This window comes from Sus scrofa, chromosome Y (assembly GCF_054392235.1).
Source record: "Sus scrofa isolate SSC_HxYL_T2T_F1_AM1 chromosome Y, Sscrofa_HxYL_maternal_Yorkshire_Landrace_v2.0, whole genome shotgun sequence".
NCBI classification, from domain to species: domain Eukaryota; kingdom Metazoa; phylum Chordata; class Mammalia; order Artiodactyla; family Suidae; genus Sus; species Sus scrofa.
The window spans coordinates 4,438,225-4,455,965 of record NC_139402.1 but is presented as its reverse complement, the minus strand read 5'-3'; the positions used below and the strand labels follow the sequence as shown (position 1 = coordinate 4,455,965).

The window sequence follows — 17,741 nt, the reverse complement described above, 5'->3', positions numbered from 1 at the left end:
CAGATGAACCTCTCTACAGAACAGAAACAAACTCACAGACATGGAGAACAGACTTGTGGTTGCCAAGGGGAGTAGAGTAGGGAAGTGAGGGATTGGGAGTTTGGGGTTAGCAGATGCAAACTCTTATGTTTGGGCTGAATAAACAACAAGGTCCTACTGTATAGCACAGAGAACTATATTCAATATCTTATGATAAACTACAATGGCAAAGAACATATATATTCTATATATATTCTATATATATACAATGGGAAAGAATATATATATATACTCAAATATATATCTGAATCACTTTTTGTGCACTATGAATTAACACAATATTGTAAATCAACTACATTTCAATTTTTTAAAATTAAAGAAAAATTATCCTTTTCGTGTAATTGAAATAACAGAGCTCTACACTTTTTTCCTGTCATGAAAATAGCTGGAAATTATTATTGTCATATTGATGATCCTACTCATATTGTCTCAAAAGAAACAAGGAGTTGGGGAGACAGTTTTAAAAGACTAGAAATTGGAGCTCCCTGGTGGTTCAGTGGGTTAAAGATCCAGTGAAGTGCCCTAAAAAAAAAAATTTCCATTCTCACCTTCTCGTTCCACTATATTTCCAAGATATATTTGGTGCCAAGACACAGTCTTTCCCCCCAACTGCCTCTCTCAATATACATATATATGTGTATATATATGTACACACACACACACACACACACACACATATATAGTATTAGCGTATCTGAAGGCTTTATCAGATGGTCTCTGAGCATCTTAACACACTCTTGTCTCTCAATTTTTGATGAATCATATTCTAGATATACTGAGCACCTTTAGTCAACTATGTGAAATTAAACATACCCTAAAAGACTAAAGCTAAGAAAACGCCCCCACTCTTACGTATGGCAGGTAGGACCGAGCATTTCCACCAGTGAGAAGACACTCAACAGTCCTAGGTGTCTTTTCCACCAAAGACAGGCACCAATGTTTGTTGAGTCCTTGGTCATTATCACCAAAAACTGAAAGAAACTAAAGGTTCATCCACAGAGAGTGGATAAATATTCTAGGCTATTTTCATACAGAGAAATATGTCATAGCAAGAAAAAGGCAAGAAATATCAAATGAATCTAGAACTGGAGAAAAGAATAAGAATAACTCTCATGGAGATAGGTTAAACCAGAGATCAACAGTTTCCAACTGTTGGTTCCAAACCAACATATATTATTCACCTTCGAAGCTTATGAAGAAGTCAAATGACCCATGGTTGTGGATGCTGGCGTAGTTATTTCTCAGGGGTTTTGGTGTTGCATGGCTGTGGACACTAGGGAGATTTCTCAGTTTCCAGAAACTTGCTGTATGTTAATCTGAGGGTGTACCTGAGGGTATCTACACAAAACTCCATCGAGATGTACACGTAAGATCAATGTGCTTTCCCTGTATGTGTTGCACCTCAATCGACAAGCTCTTTCTTTTAAAAAACATAGAAAAATGTTTCAAATTTGTAAAAGGAGAGGTGAGGATGAAAAAGATAAATTTTTATAACTACAGATTGTTGGATTTGTGTGTGTGTGCCGAATCCCAGCAGAATTCTAATAAAATAATTAGAATAATTTCATTAAAAGCTTCTGAGAACATGAGACTCATTCTGCATTTAAGCCATACCCAGGTATTCTGCATCATGATGCACTGACTAGACTAACCGCTCACATTTGCGTCATACAGTAATAGTTAATTTTATGTGTCAAGTTGACATGGCTAAGAGATGCCTGAATAATCAATCAAACATCATTCTGGGTGTTTCTTGAGAATGTGTTTGGAGATTAACATTTAAATTGGTAGACTGAGGAGTTCTAGTCATAACTCAGCAGAAACGAATCTGACGAGCATCCATGAGGATGCAGATTCGTTCCCTGGCCTTGCTCAGTGAGTTAAGCATCCGGCATTGCCATGAGCTGTGGTGTAGGTTGCAGACTCGGCTTGGATCTGGCATTGCTGTGACTGTGGTGTAGGCCAGCAGCTACAGCTCCGATTCATCCCCTATCCTGAGAACCTCCATATGTCATGGATGCAGCCCTAAAAAGACCAAAAATAAATAAATAAATAAATAAATATTAATTAATTAAATATAATATAAATAGGTAGATTGAGTCAAGAAGATTGCCCTTCCCAATGTAGGTGGGTCTCACCTAATCAGTTGAAGCAGTAAATAGACCCAAAGGCTGACCCTCCCTAACACAAAAGGGAATTCTTGCTGTCTTTGGACTCCAGCTGAAGCATCAAGTCTTTTTGCTCATGAGACCTTCACGAGTTTCATCAGAGAAGATGAACCAAAAACTCCTGAGGCAGCAAAAGGACCCCAATGGACCCCACACCTGGATCTGTCAACCGCGTGGCCAAGATAAGCAGAGGCATTCCTTTGGATAGCTGATTATGCCCACAAATGGAAGATCCAGAACGTGTCAGGTCAGCATTGCTCTTAATGGTGCAGGACAGAGAGGAAGCTGCATCAGGTGCGTAGAACCCCAGCCAGAGTGTTAGTATTGACTTTTCTAGTTACCTGGTGCTCTAAAGCCGTATATGCATGAGTGATTCTTCAGCCAACCAGAAAATCAGCAGGACACTTATGTATCATGTCAGACTACCCTCCATATTTGGGGAGAGACAGTTCTTTTAAAATTGACTTATTACAGTCTATTGAAACCCTAACTAAGTATGTTGACTACCACAGCAAACAACTTTCACTTCCTATGGTCTGTGGCTCAAGTTTCTTAGAGTTCTCTAAAGAACAGAATGGGAAAGTCGTATTCATGATACACAGTGGTGACAAATTAATTCTGCAAGACCCTATTTGAATAAAATTCTACTCTGTGTCCTCAAGTGGATGGCCTTTTCACTCATACCAAAAAAGGATTTGGATGCTTCTCTTTGGGAACCAGTTGCTTTTGTGTTCATTATGCCTCCCTGGTTAAAACACATTGACCAAGTGAGGTGGTCCTGTGTGGGGGCAACTAAGGGGTATTGTTGTCACGTGCAAACCCCAGGCTGCCAGTAGAGCTGCCGATTAAAGGCTTCATTTGTTTTCTTCCAGTCTTAGGACTTCTTTCTTAGTGAAAACCCTTACTGTTTTTCGCAGAGAGAAAGGAGAATGAATCTAAAGTTTGAGATGAGATTACGAAGGATTTTCATGAATGTAAAGAGAATGTGAAGAATCCTCAATACAAAGAGCAGAAAACCAAGCAGCATTCTTCCCCTGCACAGCCAGATGGTTTCTCAGACAAATGCAAAGCAAGCTGTCTGCACACGCAAGTCCCAGAGCCCAGACCAGAAAAGCAGTTTCTGTAATCACCACTGATAGGTTCCCAGAAGGATGGAGACAGACCCCTTCCACCTCCCACATGTGGCTGCTCACCTTGGAGACCTGCTGTGGACACCCTCTTCCAGGATGTGGATGGTCAAGTTGGGCGGCAAGAAACAATGGCCTGCGGAAAACAACTGCCTGCATAGACTAACCTCCTACAAGGATGAACAGCCCCCTGCCATGGGACTCGACTCCCTCCCCCTCCCTGGACCTTCCCCTCCTTCGTCATTCCTGCCACAGGTTCCCTCCATGAACTCCATCCAGCCACAGATTCCTGAAGTTCCCACCTCAGATCCTTTATAAGCCTAGCACTTCCTTACAGTCAGAGCTGGTGCCATCTTGAGTTTAGCCCATGCCCCTCTGATGCCTTCATAAATCTCTTCTGCTTTACAAACTTGGCCTTGTGTGTTCTTCCCTTGGCAAACCTAACAACCATCACCATGATCATAACCATCATCATCACCATTACCATCACCACCATCCCATCATCATCATCACAAACATCACCATCATCTTCATCTCATCATCCCATCCTCACCATCATCTTCATCCCATCATCCCATCATCACCATCACCATCATCTTCATCTCATCATCCCATCATCACCATCATCTTCATCCCATCATCCCATCATCCCATCATCATCATCACCATCATCCCATCATCCCATCATCCCATCATCACCATCACCATCATCCCATCATCCCATCATCGTCATCATCACAAACATCACCATCATCTTCATCCCATCATCCCATCATCACCATCACCATCATCTTCATCCCATCATCCCATCATCACCATCATCTTCATCCCATCATCCCATCATCCCATCATCATCATCACCATCATCCCATCATCGTCATCATCACAAACATCACCATCATCTTCATCCCATCATTGTCATCATCACAAACATCACCATCATCTTCATCCCATCACCACCATCATCATCATCCCATCATCTTCATCCCATCATCACCATCATCTTCATCCCATCATCACCATCATCTTCATCCCATCATCTTCATCCCATCATCACCATCATCTTCATCCCATCACCACCATCATCATCATCCCATCATCTTCATCCCATCATCACCATCATCTTCATCCCATCATCACCATCATCTTCATCCCATCATCTTCATCCCATCATCACCATCATCTTCATCCCATCATCATCATCACCATCATCCCATCATCCCATCATCATCATCATCATCATCACCAACATCACCATCATCTTCATCCCATCATCATCACCATCATCCCATCATCGTCATCATCACAAACATCACCATCATCTTCATCCCATCCTCACCATCATCTTCATCTCATCATCCCATCATCACCATCACCATCATCACCATCACCATCATCTTCATCCCATCATCGTCATCATCACAAACATCACCATCATCTTCATCCCATCATCACCATCATCTTCATCCCATCGTCTTCATCCCATCATCAACATCATCTTCATCCCATCATCATCATCACCATCATCCCATCATCATCTTCATCCCATCATCACCATCATCTTCATCCCATCATCACCATCTTACCTCCATTACCACCCCCATCATCACTCTCTCATCATCACCACCATCACCACTACCACCATCACTATCATCATGATTAGTATCCTGCAGATTTCAGCAGGTTATTTACAAACTCACATACCATGTGTCAAAAATAAATCAATTCAGGAGGTGCCTGGAAGAGGCAAATTCACAGAGACAGAAATGGAGTACCAGTTGCCAGGGGCTGGGGGAGGAGGGGATGGGGAGTTTGTGTTTGATAGGGACAGAGTTTCCTTGGTGAAGATGAAAAAGTTCTGGAGATGGATGGTGGGGATGGTTGCACCACACTATGAATGTGTTCAGTGCCTCTGAACTGTGCACTTACAAAGGGTTGACTTGGAAGTGTTGTGTTATGTATATTTCACCACAATTAAAGCACACACACAGAACACACACACACACACACACACACACAGAGCTGGATTTAGCCTCAACCCCTGCTTTCTAGCCATCTGTGGGGAAGAATCCTGTCTTCACACCTCAGCCCCTGAGCCCCAGTGCCTCATTGCAGGCTGTCTGGTTCATGCCTATTTCACATTATTTGTCTTCTTCCCCAAACCCCTGGAGTTCATATTTTGTCTCAATCCTCCCCCCCTCTTTACTAGTCAGGAAGCCACCTTCTGGAGGAAGACCACAGACGTCACTTTCCCAGGATGAAGTGCTTTTGTCTGAAACTGGGTTGAAGCCTCCTTGAGCTGGTGTTCGGCAGCCCTAGCCAGGCAAACCCCCAGGGCTCAGAAGGCTAGAGTACATCATGGGGTGGTCCGATAATTAACCCTCCAAGGAGTGCACCTGTCCCGGGAGCAGGGACGCTCCCTCACCACCAGGAGAAGGAGACAGGTGTGATTTTCCTTCCTAATCCCTCAGGGCTCACGGGCAACCCTTACAATTAGCCGACGATGCGTGAAATGAACACAACACTTCCACATTACAAACCTGTCTCTATTCAGGGAGCTTTCAAACATGGCACCTTAACACTCCAAGGGTGATCAGAAACCAATTTCTATACAAAAAGCTTTCAAACATGAAATGCAATACTTCAAGGACGCTCAGAAACCAACCTCTATGCAGGAAACTTTCACACATGGCACCCCAATACTTCAAGGGTGATCAGAAACCAATTGCTATGAAAAAAAAAAAGCTTTAAAACATACACTTCAATACATCAAGAATGATCAGAAACCAATTTCTATACAAAACACTTTAAAACATGGTACCCTAACACTTCAAGAGTCTTCAGAAACCAATTTTTTTCTTCTCTTTTTATTTTTTATTTTTATTTTTTGCTTTTTAGGGCCACACCTGCAGCACATGGAAGTTCCCAGGTTAGGGGTCAAATCAGAGCTACAGCTGCCTGCCTACACCACAGTCACAGAAAAGTGGGATCCGACTCATATCTGTGGCCTACACCACAGCTCACGGCAATGCCGGATCCTTAACCCACCGAGAGAGGCCAGGAATCCTCATGGATACTAGTCGGATTTGTTTTCACTGCACCAAAACAGGAACTCCCAAAAACCAATTTCTATACAAAAAGCCTTAAAACATGGCACCCCAGTACTTCAAGGGTGATCAGAAACCCCCCTTTATACAGAAAGCCTTAAAACATGGAACCTCAGGAGTTCTGTTGTGGCTCAGTGGGTTAAGGACCTGATATTGTCTCTGTGAGGATGTGGGTTCAATCCCTGGCCTTGCTCAGTGTGTTAAAAATCTTGCATTGTGGCAGGCTGTGGACTACGTTGCAGATGTGGCTCAGATCTGGCATTGCCGTGGCTGTGGTGTAGGCCAGCAGCTGCAGCTCCACTTTGACCCCTAGCCTGGGAACTTCCATATGCTGCAGGGTGCAGCCATAAAAAACAAAAACACAAACAAAAAACCTGTAACTGCAATACCTCAAAAGTGACGAGATAGAGTTCTCTTGTGGCTCAGTGGGCTAAGGATCTGGTGGTGTCACTGCTTTGGCTCAGGTGGCCACTGTGGCATGGGTTTGATCCCTGACCCTGGAACTTCCGCATGCTGTGAGCATGGCCAAAAGAAAAAAACCTCTGATAGAAATAACCCGAATGACCATCCACAGACAAATGGATAAACCAAATGGGTCCATCCATACAATGGAATAGTATTCAGCCATGAAAAAGTACTGATGCAGCTGTGATATAGTTGAACTTCCAAAACATTCCACAGACCTTAAGAAGCCAGACCCACAAGATCACGTATTGCGTGATTCCATTTATATAAAATATCCAGAATTGAAAAAAAAGCTACAGAGCCAGAAACCAGAAGAGTGGTTGCCAGGAGCTGAGGGAAAGGGTGATGGGTTTTGTGGGTATGAATTTCCTTTTGTGGGGAGATGAGAATCTTCTGGAACTAGACAGAAACGGAGGTTGTACCACATTGCCAACGTCAAACCCTTGCTGCGTTGGGTCCTATAAGATGGTCTACAGTTCAGTAAAACAACCTTCCATCCAAATCTCAAAGTCCTAAGTAGCATTAACTGCACATTGCCCTGAAGTTAAGAGCAGAGATCATTCCCATCCCCCAGCCCACCTCTACCCTCTGCAGCTCCAGCGGTCAACAGCCAAGCAGCATCTAACCTTTCTTCCCCTGTGCGCCTAGCTTGGTCTCAACCGATTTATCCATGCAACCTTGGGGGGAATTTCTGCAAACACACACTTTGGCCAGATGGTCAACCATCTGACATGTACAGATATCATGATCATTGCCCCCCTCCCGAGGCCACCTAGAAGACAACACAGAAACCCTCTATCAGGAGGGGAGGTGGAATGCACAGAAAACCCAGAGATTAAGATCTGTACTTTGAGGCGTTCTCCTGTGACACAGTGGGATAGGGAGCTGCTGCTGTGTCATCACTGTGGCAGCTCGGGTTGCCTTCGATCCCTAAGCCCAGGAACTTCCACCTGCCCTGAGCACGGCCAAAAAAAAAAAAAAGACTGTTACTTTCATTGGGGAAATAAAATGACTCTGGCTCGGGTCGTCAGCATCGGAAAGTGAGACATATGAACACGGGGAGATCTTGACAAGGCTCTTTCCACCCCTGGAAAAGCAGGTGCTCCACGGTGTGAAACTACCGGGAAGCCACCAAGGTGTATACAGCCTCCAACGCTGAGGGAGCAGGGGAGAGGCAGAGCCTGGTACCTGTCTCAGCCGGTCCCTGGAGCTGTCCCTTATGGATCTGCCAACCTCATTAGAGAACTGAAGCTCATTAGAAAAAGTCAGAGTCTGCAGATGTTGTCCAGGATGGTGGGTGTGAGGCGCTACATGGGGGCTCATTGTTCAAATGGCTCTTTCTGCTGACCCCTGAGATGGCCACCTTGCTCAAGCAACATCCTGTATTCGTCTCTGGTGCCCCCTTTCCGAAGACTGCGAGACCCTTCCCCCTTCACCGGGGGACACCACACCCCTCCAGCTTTCTCGGGATTACGAGACCACCCTACCAGGAGACACCTCGGACATTCTCATGACTACGTGACCACCAGAGTTCAGCTGCAGGCGAAAGATGAACTAAACTCCCCCCCCACCCAGGGAATCCTGTTTCCCATCCGCAGGGTATAAGAAGGCCCCACGAGAAGGGTGGGGGCTGGCTCTTCTTCAGGGTCTGCCACCTTCTCTCTTTCTCCTCTAATAAAGTGTCTTCTCTTCGCCTGAATACCTGGCTCGTTCTTTTTCCCTGTGTTCACCTTAGAGTGGGGACATTTCTAATTCTTCCTAATTTGTTCCTAATTAGCAGAAAGGAATGGCCTGCCCAGGGCTGTGGTGGCTGCTAGGGACGGAGTACTGTGCCCGCAGGTAACCAAGCAGGACCCTTTGGGGCCTTGAGGGGGGGCTGACCCTCCCCCTGATCCTCTGTTCGGTTCCTCTGTGAAGCACCTGGGTGACAGTCCCTGGTTTGCTTTTCCTGAGTTGTTTCGCAGATGCTCAAACCCCCACCAAAGGGAAGAGGTTAACCTGTTAACCTGAGGCTTCCTAAGGATGGAGGATGTGCCCCCTGTGACCCCGCCCTGTGACCTCACCGTCAGCCAATCAGAGAACCGTGCATGAGCTCATTCCTTACCCTGCTGCCTCCACTCCCCAGCTGCATTAAAAAATGCAATACTGATGCCCCGGCAGGTGAAGGCTCCTGCATTTTCGCCGCTAGGGCTCAGGTCGCTGCTGTGGGTGCAGGTTCGATCAATGGCCTGGGAACTTCCACATGCTGTGGGTATGACAAAAACAAAACAAAACAAGAGAGAACCTGACATAAATGCTGCAATTCTCACGTTTAAAAAAAATGCTTTACATGGATGGACCTAGAAATTATCATGCTAAGTGAAGTCAATCAGACAATGAGACACCAACATGTGGAACCTGAAAAAAGGACAGAATGAACTTCTTTGCAGAACAGATACGGACTCACAGACTTTGAAAAACTTACGGTTTCCAAAGGAGACAGTTTGGGGGGTGGGGGGGGGATGTGCTGGGGGTGTGGGTTGGAAATCCTATAAAATTGGATTGTGATGATCATTGTACAACTACAAATGTAATAAATTCATTGAGTAATTAAAAAAAGAAAAAAAAAATAAGACCAAGCCCAAGAAAAAGTAATTATAAAATAAAGTAAAATTTTTAAAAAATGCTTTACAATTTTGTTCGGGAGTTTGGGCTTTTGGGGCAGGAGCAAGCACCCCCTCCCCCCCTCGCCGCAATCTCCTTGCATGGCCCATAATAAACCTTTCGCTGCTCCAAACTCCATTGTGTGGATTTGTTTGGCTCCACGGTGCTTCAGGCACAGCAACTTGCCCTGACCTTGTCACCCCAACTGCAACTTGCCCTGACCTTGTCACCCCAACTTGATCTCTGCTCACCGGTGCTGAATGGGACTTGATCTCTGCTCACCGGTGCTGAATGGGAACGTGGAGACAGGGATTTGGGCGAAGGGATAAAAATAGCTTTATTGCTTTGCCAGGCAAAGGAAGGTCGCAGCAGTCTAGTGCCTCGAAGAGGGTGCCACCCCCTTAGCAGAGATTGGGAGGCGGTTTTAGAGTTTTATAGTTTGGGGAGTGAAAAAACAGGGCTGCAGATAAGCATCAGGGGAGGGGCAAGCTTGCATTGTTTTCAAAGGCTGGTGTTCAGTGCTCTGTCCGGTCGTCTTTCTGCAAAGAAGAAGGCTTCATTAACAATGTCCATTTGTTGACAGGTTTAATTCTGTAGAAGAACTCAAAGATATTGCTATGGATATTCCTTGAGGGGGAACTAGGACCAGCCCCCAGGCTGCAGTGTGGTCCCCTGCCGGCCCCTCCTTGGTCTCTGCCTCCCCTCCCTTCCCTGATCAGCACCTGTTTCAAAGCTGCCCTTGGGAACTCCAGAAAGGTCATGGAGGCTGAAGCGTATTCCCTAATAACAAGACATGGGGGACACAAAAGGGCTTGTGCCCAGGAGCCCACAGGGCCCTGCTGGGTTTCAGTTCCCGGGCCAGTCTACGGCGACAGGAAGAGGATGCGTGGCTGCCAGGGGCTGGCACTGTGAACTGAAGCTTGGCACCTGCCATCAGCCTCTCCACAGAGTAAAACATGAGCTCCAGGTGGAGACCAGGCATGGGGCCCGCCATCCTCTGGGAAAACGGGAAGAACAAGTCTTCAGATAGATATTTTTAGATTTTTAGGAGCCCAATTCTTGCATCCCCTCATATCTAGAAAAACACGGACGTCCTTCAATGAGGACGGATGCCTGTGAAGAGCAGTGACCTTCCTGAGACCAGCAGCTACTTCGGTCAGATGTGTGCCTGGCTGCAGGTGCCTCCCCCTTCACCGTTCTGACTTCTATCTTTGCTCTTTGGGGGGGTTATTTCCCAGCTCTCAGAAATGCTGCCTCCTGGGCTGTAGGTAGGGGGCAAAATACCAGCTGCGAAGGTCATCCTTGAGAACGGCCACTCCCAGGGGTGGACCAACGAGCCCTGAAGGAACTCAGGAAAGGGGTGATTCCAGGAAGCCCCGTCTTTTCCACCTTCCCTTAGAAAATGGTGTTCTGAAAATCTGCTTACCTGTAAATCTTTGGTTCCTACCACGTGCCCTTTGTTGCAAAAACTCCTAGCTTCCCCCCCCTCCTCGCGAGCAGTGTCTCAGGGCTCCCTGAGACCTGTCACCTGGGTTTCAGTCCTCCTTGCACCCCAAATAAGACTTAACTGGCAGCTTTCAGGTGGTGTATTTTTTACTCGACAGAAAGAAGGTGGGAGGACTGGGCTGTGGGGATCGCCTGGCTGGTGGGATTTGCATCCTAAAATCAATTGTACAAGGCTGAGGACAGTCCCTGACACGGAAGTGTACACTTGACCTCTGTTTGGCCTTGAAACCCAGCAGATGATTTGCGTCTCCCCACAAGGAGAACCGAGAGCAAAAACACGGAGTCTCAGAGACAGGACCCCCTCCGCCACAGGTTGCAAAGTCCGCCAGCATATGAAAGCCAGAGAGGGTCCCCTCACGGGCTCCGTTTTTTAGCATCGTCTTAGAGACCCGCTACTGGTCCAGGAGCAGCCACGATGCCCGTTGGGGGGAGCATGTCACCCTATCTAGGTCAAGAGCGCGTGGCCCAAAGGAAAGGGAACCCCATACCCTGCTCCTTGGGGGTTATGTTCCTCCCAGTTCGGGGGCGGGGGGCGCACGGGGCGGCGGGGGGGGGGGGGCTGTGTGTGCAGCATCTCACCTGCTTCCTGAGCAGGTGAGGGCTGCAGACTTTGGATTCAGATCAGCCACCCAGGCGTCCTCACCTTCCACTCCAGGCAGCGCCTGCAGCCAGGTGCAACCTCCCAGGAGGGAAAGGTCTTCCCCCTGGAACTGCCGGCCCTCCTCACTGCCCACGGCCCCAGCCTGCAGCGGGGAGAGAGAAGCTGGGCCCGCGTGTGTCCAGGGAGCCGAGGGAGAGTTCTTCACGACACCGCAGCGCCTCTCCTAAGCGGGATCTCCGCTCCCGCAGGATGGCAGCAGCCACCCACCCACCCCTCATGCTGGGGCAGTACTTTCCCCGCCAGAGGAAATACCAGCCCTGCCCGGGAAAGCCACGTGCTTCCTTCCTGCTGCCCTAAACTGCCCCTTTTCTCAGTCACAGGGAAAGCCTCTTAAAAAAGAGACCTTGGAAATCTTGGATCCGAGCGAGGGAAAACTTTTTACAATCGCGGCAGTTACCTGTCTCGCAGGGGCGGGGCCTCGCCCCACCCCCATCACCTGTCTCGCCGGGGCGGGGGCGCCTCGTCCCACCCCAGCCTCTCTGGGAGCCGGGGGAACCTCGCTCCACCCCTTGCGGTTGGTCCTGGTTTCCTTCAGAACCCCTGGCGGGGACCCACCTGTCTGCAAAAAGCAGCTGGCTCTCCATCGGAGCCAGGCTTCTGCAGGCAGATTCTTTCCGCCCGTCTTCAAAAGGGTCGCTTGAAAGCGACCTTTCGGGACCCCAGTGAGATCAGGTGGCGTCCGGGGCGCTCCTGCTCCGCAGGGAGGCGCCCCCGGGGAGCTGGCCCCTCCCGCAGCCCCACGTCCTGGCCGTCTCCGTTTTCAGGCCTTGGCGGGCTCCGCCCTGGGAGGCGCCAGCGCGGCCTCGATTTACAGAGGCGGGGGAGGGGGGGAGAAACACCAGGAGGACAACGTGTAGGGGGACGTGGGGGCCTGGCTGGTGATTCGGCTCCGTCCATCGCGTGCGCCCCGCAAACACTAAGAAAAAAACCAGCCCCCACCTCCCCCGCCCCAAAGGACAGGTCAACGGGGCCCCACCCTCCCCAGCTTTTCCAAGGGCGAAACCTGAGGATGAGCCTCTCTGAACCACCTTTCTCGTGTCAGTTTCCCTCCTACCTTGGGCAAGTGGCCAACGCGTGTGGAAAATTCCTGCCGTGAAACACTCAGCTCGCCCAGGAGTAACTTAAGGCGCCGTCAACCAGCGCCAGAGCCCCTCTCTGCAAAAGAAGCAGACGCGGTTGCCAAAGGGGGAGGGGGGAGGGAGTGGGAGGGACGGGGCGTTTGGGGTTTGTAGATGCAAACTAGGACATTGAGAGGGGATGAGCCGTGAGATCTTGCTGTGCAGCGCAGGGAACTCTATCCAATCCCTTGGGATAGACCATGATGGAAGATAATATGAGAAAAAGAATGTGTGTATATGTGCGTGCATGCGTGTGTGTGTGTGTGTGAGACTGGGACACTTTGCTGGACAGCAGAAGTGGACACAACCCTGTATATCAACAAGACTTTAATTTTTTTTAAGTGTTGTGAGCTGAAGTTTGGCACCTGCCATCAGCCTCTTACATGGAGTAAAACAGGAGCCACTGCAGCTTCGGACCCGTAGCTCCCCCTGAGCAGAGCTCTAGGTGGGACCAGGAGTGGGGAATCTGAGCTCTGGGAAAACAGGAAAAACAGGCCTTCAGACAGTCAGATATTATTAGGAGACTTTTTTTTTTTTTTTTTTTTTTGGTCTTTTTGCCATTTCTTGGGCCGCTCCCGCGGCCTATGGAGGTTCCCATGCTAGGGGTCAAATCAGAGCTGTAGCTGCCAGCCTACGCCAGAGCCACAGCAACGCGGGATCCGAGCCGTGTCTGCGACCTACACTACAGCTCACGGCAACGCCGGATCGTTAACCCACTGAGCAAGGGCAGGGATGGAACCCGCAACCTCATGGTTGCTAGTCGGATTCATTAACCACTGCGCCACGACGGGAACTCCTCTGAGACGATTTTATGACCCCAATTCTTGCATCTCTTCCTATCTTGAAAACACTAAAATCCTTCATGGTGATGCCTGCTCCTTGGGACTGGCAGTGACCTTCAGGAGATCAGCCACAAACTTCTGTAGAATGTGTGTGCCTGGCTGCAGGCACCTCCCCCTCCGCTAGATCACATCCTGCTGTTCCCCCTTTTCCTCCTTGGGTGGTATTTCCGCAGGTCTGTAGCTAAGGATAAAGAATGTCAGGGTCATCTGGGAATCAGTCACCTCCAAGCGCGAGAGCCTGTGAGTCCTGCAGGCTGTGCATACTCAGGATCCTGCCCTGAGAGCGCAGGTGCATATCAAAGGAAGGATTTCAGGGAGCCTGGGGGGGCGTCTTTTGTTCCTGCTCCCTGCTCTTTGTTGCAAACCCTCCTCTATATCCCAGCTCCCCCCTCACTGCCTCGGAGCAGATTTTCAGGGCTCCCTGAGATGTTATCTCCTGGGCTTCAGTCCTCATTTTGCCCCAGATAAAATGTAACTCGCAACTTGCTTGTTGTGCATTTTTTTAAGTCAACAATGTCTTTTTCCTTTTTTTTTTTTTTCTTTTTGGCTGCTCCTGTCCCATGCAAATGTTCCCAGGCCAGGCATGGAACCTGTGCCACTGCAGTAACCAGAGCCAGTGCAGTGACAATGCTGGGATCCTTAACCCATTTAGCCACCAGGGAACTCCTAAAGTGTCTTTCAAATGGCTCACTTATTTAAAATTGGTTTTTGTCATGGAAGATGCGATCCTGCTGCCTACCCTGTTTAGATTTTTTTAAAGGTAGGCTGCAAAGCATCTTTAAAATTCCACAGGTATGTATGGAACCCCTATGCGGTGACCAGGGACGATGCTGGGTGGCAGGGATGCAGATGTGTCCAAACCAGCCTGGGTTTCCTCTCTTGTGGAAGCCACCACCAGTGGAGCTCAAGGTCTACGAGGAGCTCTCCCGGAAGCTCCCAGTGGCTTTACTGGGGGAGGGGGGTGATCCAGGAGCAAAAGTTCACAACCACCCACAAGGTTCCTCTGAGCAGACAGGGGTTTAGCATCTGGTTAGGTCCATAACTATCTGTACTTACTCTGTCCCTATAATAGCCACTTTCCTACGTTAATACCAAAAGATATTTAAAAGATGAATTGAGAGTTCCCTGGTGGCTCAGTGGTTAAGGACCCGGCGCTGTCACTGCTGAGGCACAGATTCAATCTCTGGCCTGGGAACTTCTACATGCTGAGGATGCAGGGAGAAAAAGAGAGCTGCGGTGTAGGTTGCAGATGTGGCTTGGATCTGATGTCGCTGTGGCTGTGGCTCTGGCATGGGCCAGCAGCTGCAGCTCCTGTTTGACCCCTAGCCTGGGAACTTAAATATGCCGCAGGTGCCACCCTTGGAAAAAAAAGAGATGCAAACATTCTTGTAGACCTGTGTTCACAGCAGCCAACAGATAGAAATAATTAAATGTCCAAGGATGGAGGGATAGGTGGGTGGATGGATGATGGATAGATGGGTGATGGATAGATGGGTGATGGATGGATAGATGATGGATGGGTGGATGGATGTATAGATGGGTGATGGATGGATAGATGATGGATGAATAGATGGGTGATGGATGGATAGATGATGGATGAATAGATGGGTGATGGATGGATAGATGATGGATGAATAGATGGGTGATGGATGGATAGATGATGGATGGGTGGATGGATGGATAGATGGGTGATGGATGGATAGATGATGGATGGATAGGTGGGTGATGGATGGATAGATGATGGATGAATAGATGGGTGATGGATGGATAGATGATGGATGGGTGGATGGATGGATAGATGGGTGATGGATGGATAGATGATGGGTGGGTGGATGGATGGATGAATGGATGGATGGATGGATAGATGATGGGTGGGTGGATGGATGGATGAATGGATGGATGGATGGATAGATGATGGGTGGGTGGATGGATAGATGATGGATGGATAGATGGGTGATGGATGGATAGATGATGGATGAATAGATGGGTGATGGATGGATAGATGATGGATGGGTGGATGGATGGATAGATGGGTGATGGATGGATAGATGATGGATGAATAGATGGGTGATGGATGGATAGATGATGGATGGATAGATGGGTGATAGATGGATAGATGATGGATGAATAGATGGGTGATGGATGGATAGATGATGGATGGGTGGATGGATGGATAGATGGGTGATGGATGGATAGATGATGGGTGGGTGGATGGATAGATGATGGATGGGTGGATGGATGGATGAATGGGTGGATGGATGGATGGACGAATGGGTGGGTGGATGGATGGATAGATGATGGGTGGGTGGATGGATGGATGAATGGGTGGATGGATGGATGGATGATGGGTGGGTGGATGGATGGATGAATGGGTGGATGGATGGATAGATGATGGGTGGGTGGATGGATGGATGAATGGGTGGATGGATGGATAGATGATGGGTGGGTGGATGGATGGATGAATGGGTGGGTGGATGGATGGATGGATGAATGGGTGGATGGATGGATGGATGAATGAGTGGATGGATGGATGGATGAATGGGTGGATGGATGGATGGATGGATGATGAATGGGTGGGTGGATGGATGGATAGATGATGGGTGGGTGGATGGATGGATGAATGGGTGGGTGGATGGATGGATGGATGAATGGGTGGATGGATGGATGGATGGATGATGGATGGGTGGGTGGATGGATGGATAGATGATGGGTGGGTGGATGGATGGATGAATGGGTGGGTGGATGGATGGATGGATGAATGGGTGGATGGATGGATGGATGGATGATGGATGGGTGGGTGGATGGATGGATAGATGATGGGTGGGTGGATGGATGGATGAATGGGTGGGTGGATGGATGGATGGATGAATGGGTGGATGGATGGATGGATGGATGATGGATGGGTGGGTGGATGGATGGATAGATGATGGGTGGGTGGATGGATGGATGAATGGGTGGGTGGATGGATGGATGGATGAATGGGTGGATGGATGGATGGATGGATGATGGATGGGTGGGTGGATGGATGGATAGATGATGGGTGGGTGGATGGATGGATGAATGGGTGGGTGGATGGATGGATGGATGGATGGATGAATGAGTGGATGGATGGATGGATGAATGGGTGGATGGATGGATGGATGGATGATGGATGGGTGGGTGGATGGATGGATAGATGATGGGTGGGTGGATGGATGGATGGATGGATGGATGAATGAGTGGATGGATGGATGGATGAATGGGTGGATGGATGGATGGATGGATGATGGATGGGTGGGTGCATGGATGGATAGATGATGGGTGGGTGGATGGATGGATGAATGGGTGGGTGGATGGATGGATGGATGAATGGGTGGATGGATGGATGGATGAATGAGTGGATGGATGGATGGATGAATGGGTGGGTGGATGGATGGATGGATGGATGATGGATGGGTGGGTGGATGGATGGATAGATGATGGGTGGGTGGATAGATGGATGAATGGATGGATGGATGGATGGATGGATGATGGGTGGGTGGATGGATGGATGGATAGATGATGGGTGGGTGGATGGATGAATAAATGATGGATGGATGGATAAGAAGAATGGGGTCCATGCACACTGTAAACTATGACTCAGCCATGACAAGGAGTGAAGCTCTGACCCAGGCTGCCATGTGGATGGACCTTGAACACATGATGCTCTGCGAGAGAAGCCAGACCCAGTAGGACACCCGGTGTGTGGGATTCCATGGATAGGACACGTGCAGAACAGAGACATCCACAGAGACAGGAAGCAGATCAGAATTCACCGAGGACTGACATGGGGCAAGAGTCAACTGAAGAAGAGGGGTTCTTCTTTAATGAGTCCAGAATTTGTATTTGGGGTGATGAAAAAGTTTAGAAGTAGGGGGATGGTTACACAGCAATGTGAATTTACTGATGGCACCTACACATGGTTAAAATGGCTGGTTTCAAAACCGGTTTTATCGAGTTCCATTACCCAAAGTGGAGTCCGGCTGCTTGCCCCTGTAAAGCTGCTCAAGAGGCAAGGTTGGCAGAAAGGAAGCTTTGCTTTATTTC

The 17,741-nt window shown here is 48.5% G+C and overlaps 1 long non-coding RNA gene across 3 annotated transcripts; it reads right to left on the bottom strand.

Annotated features, from left to right (window-relative positions):
- Positions 1-9,864: 9,864 nt before the first annotated feature.
- LOC110257815 (uncharacterized) lies at positions 9,865-12,867 on the bottom strand. 3 transcript variants are annotated; one of them, XR_002340817.2, is made up of 3 exons: positions 12,771-12,867; positions 11,635-11,798; positions 9,865-10,088 (listed from the first exon to the last, which is right to left on the bottom strand). It is a non-coding gene; the product is annotated as an uncharacterized LOC110257815 (long non-coding RNA). The 3 variants fall into 3 exon arrangements; XR_014836235.1 differs by lacking the exon at positions 12,771-12,867 and adding an exon at positions 12,114-12,646; XR_002340818.2 differs by lacking the exon at positions 12,771-12,867 and adding an exon at positions 12,272-12,646.
- Between the last annotated feature and the right edge of the window lie 4,874 nt (positions 12,868-17,741).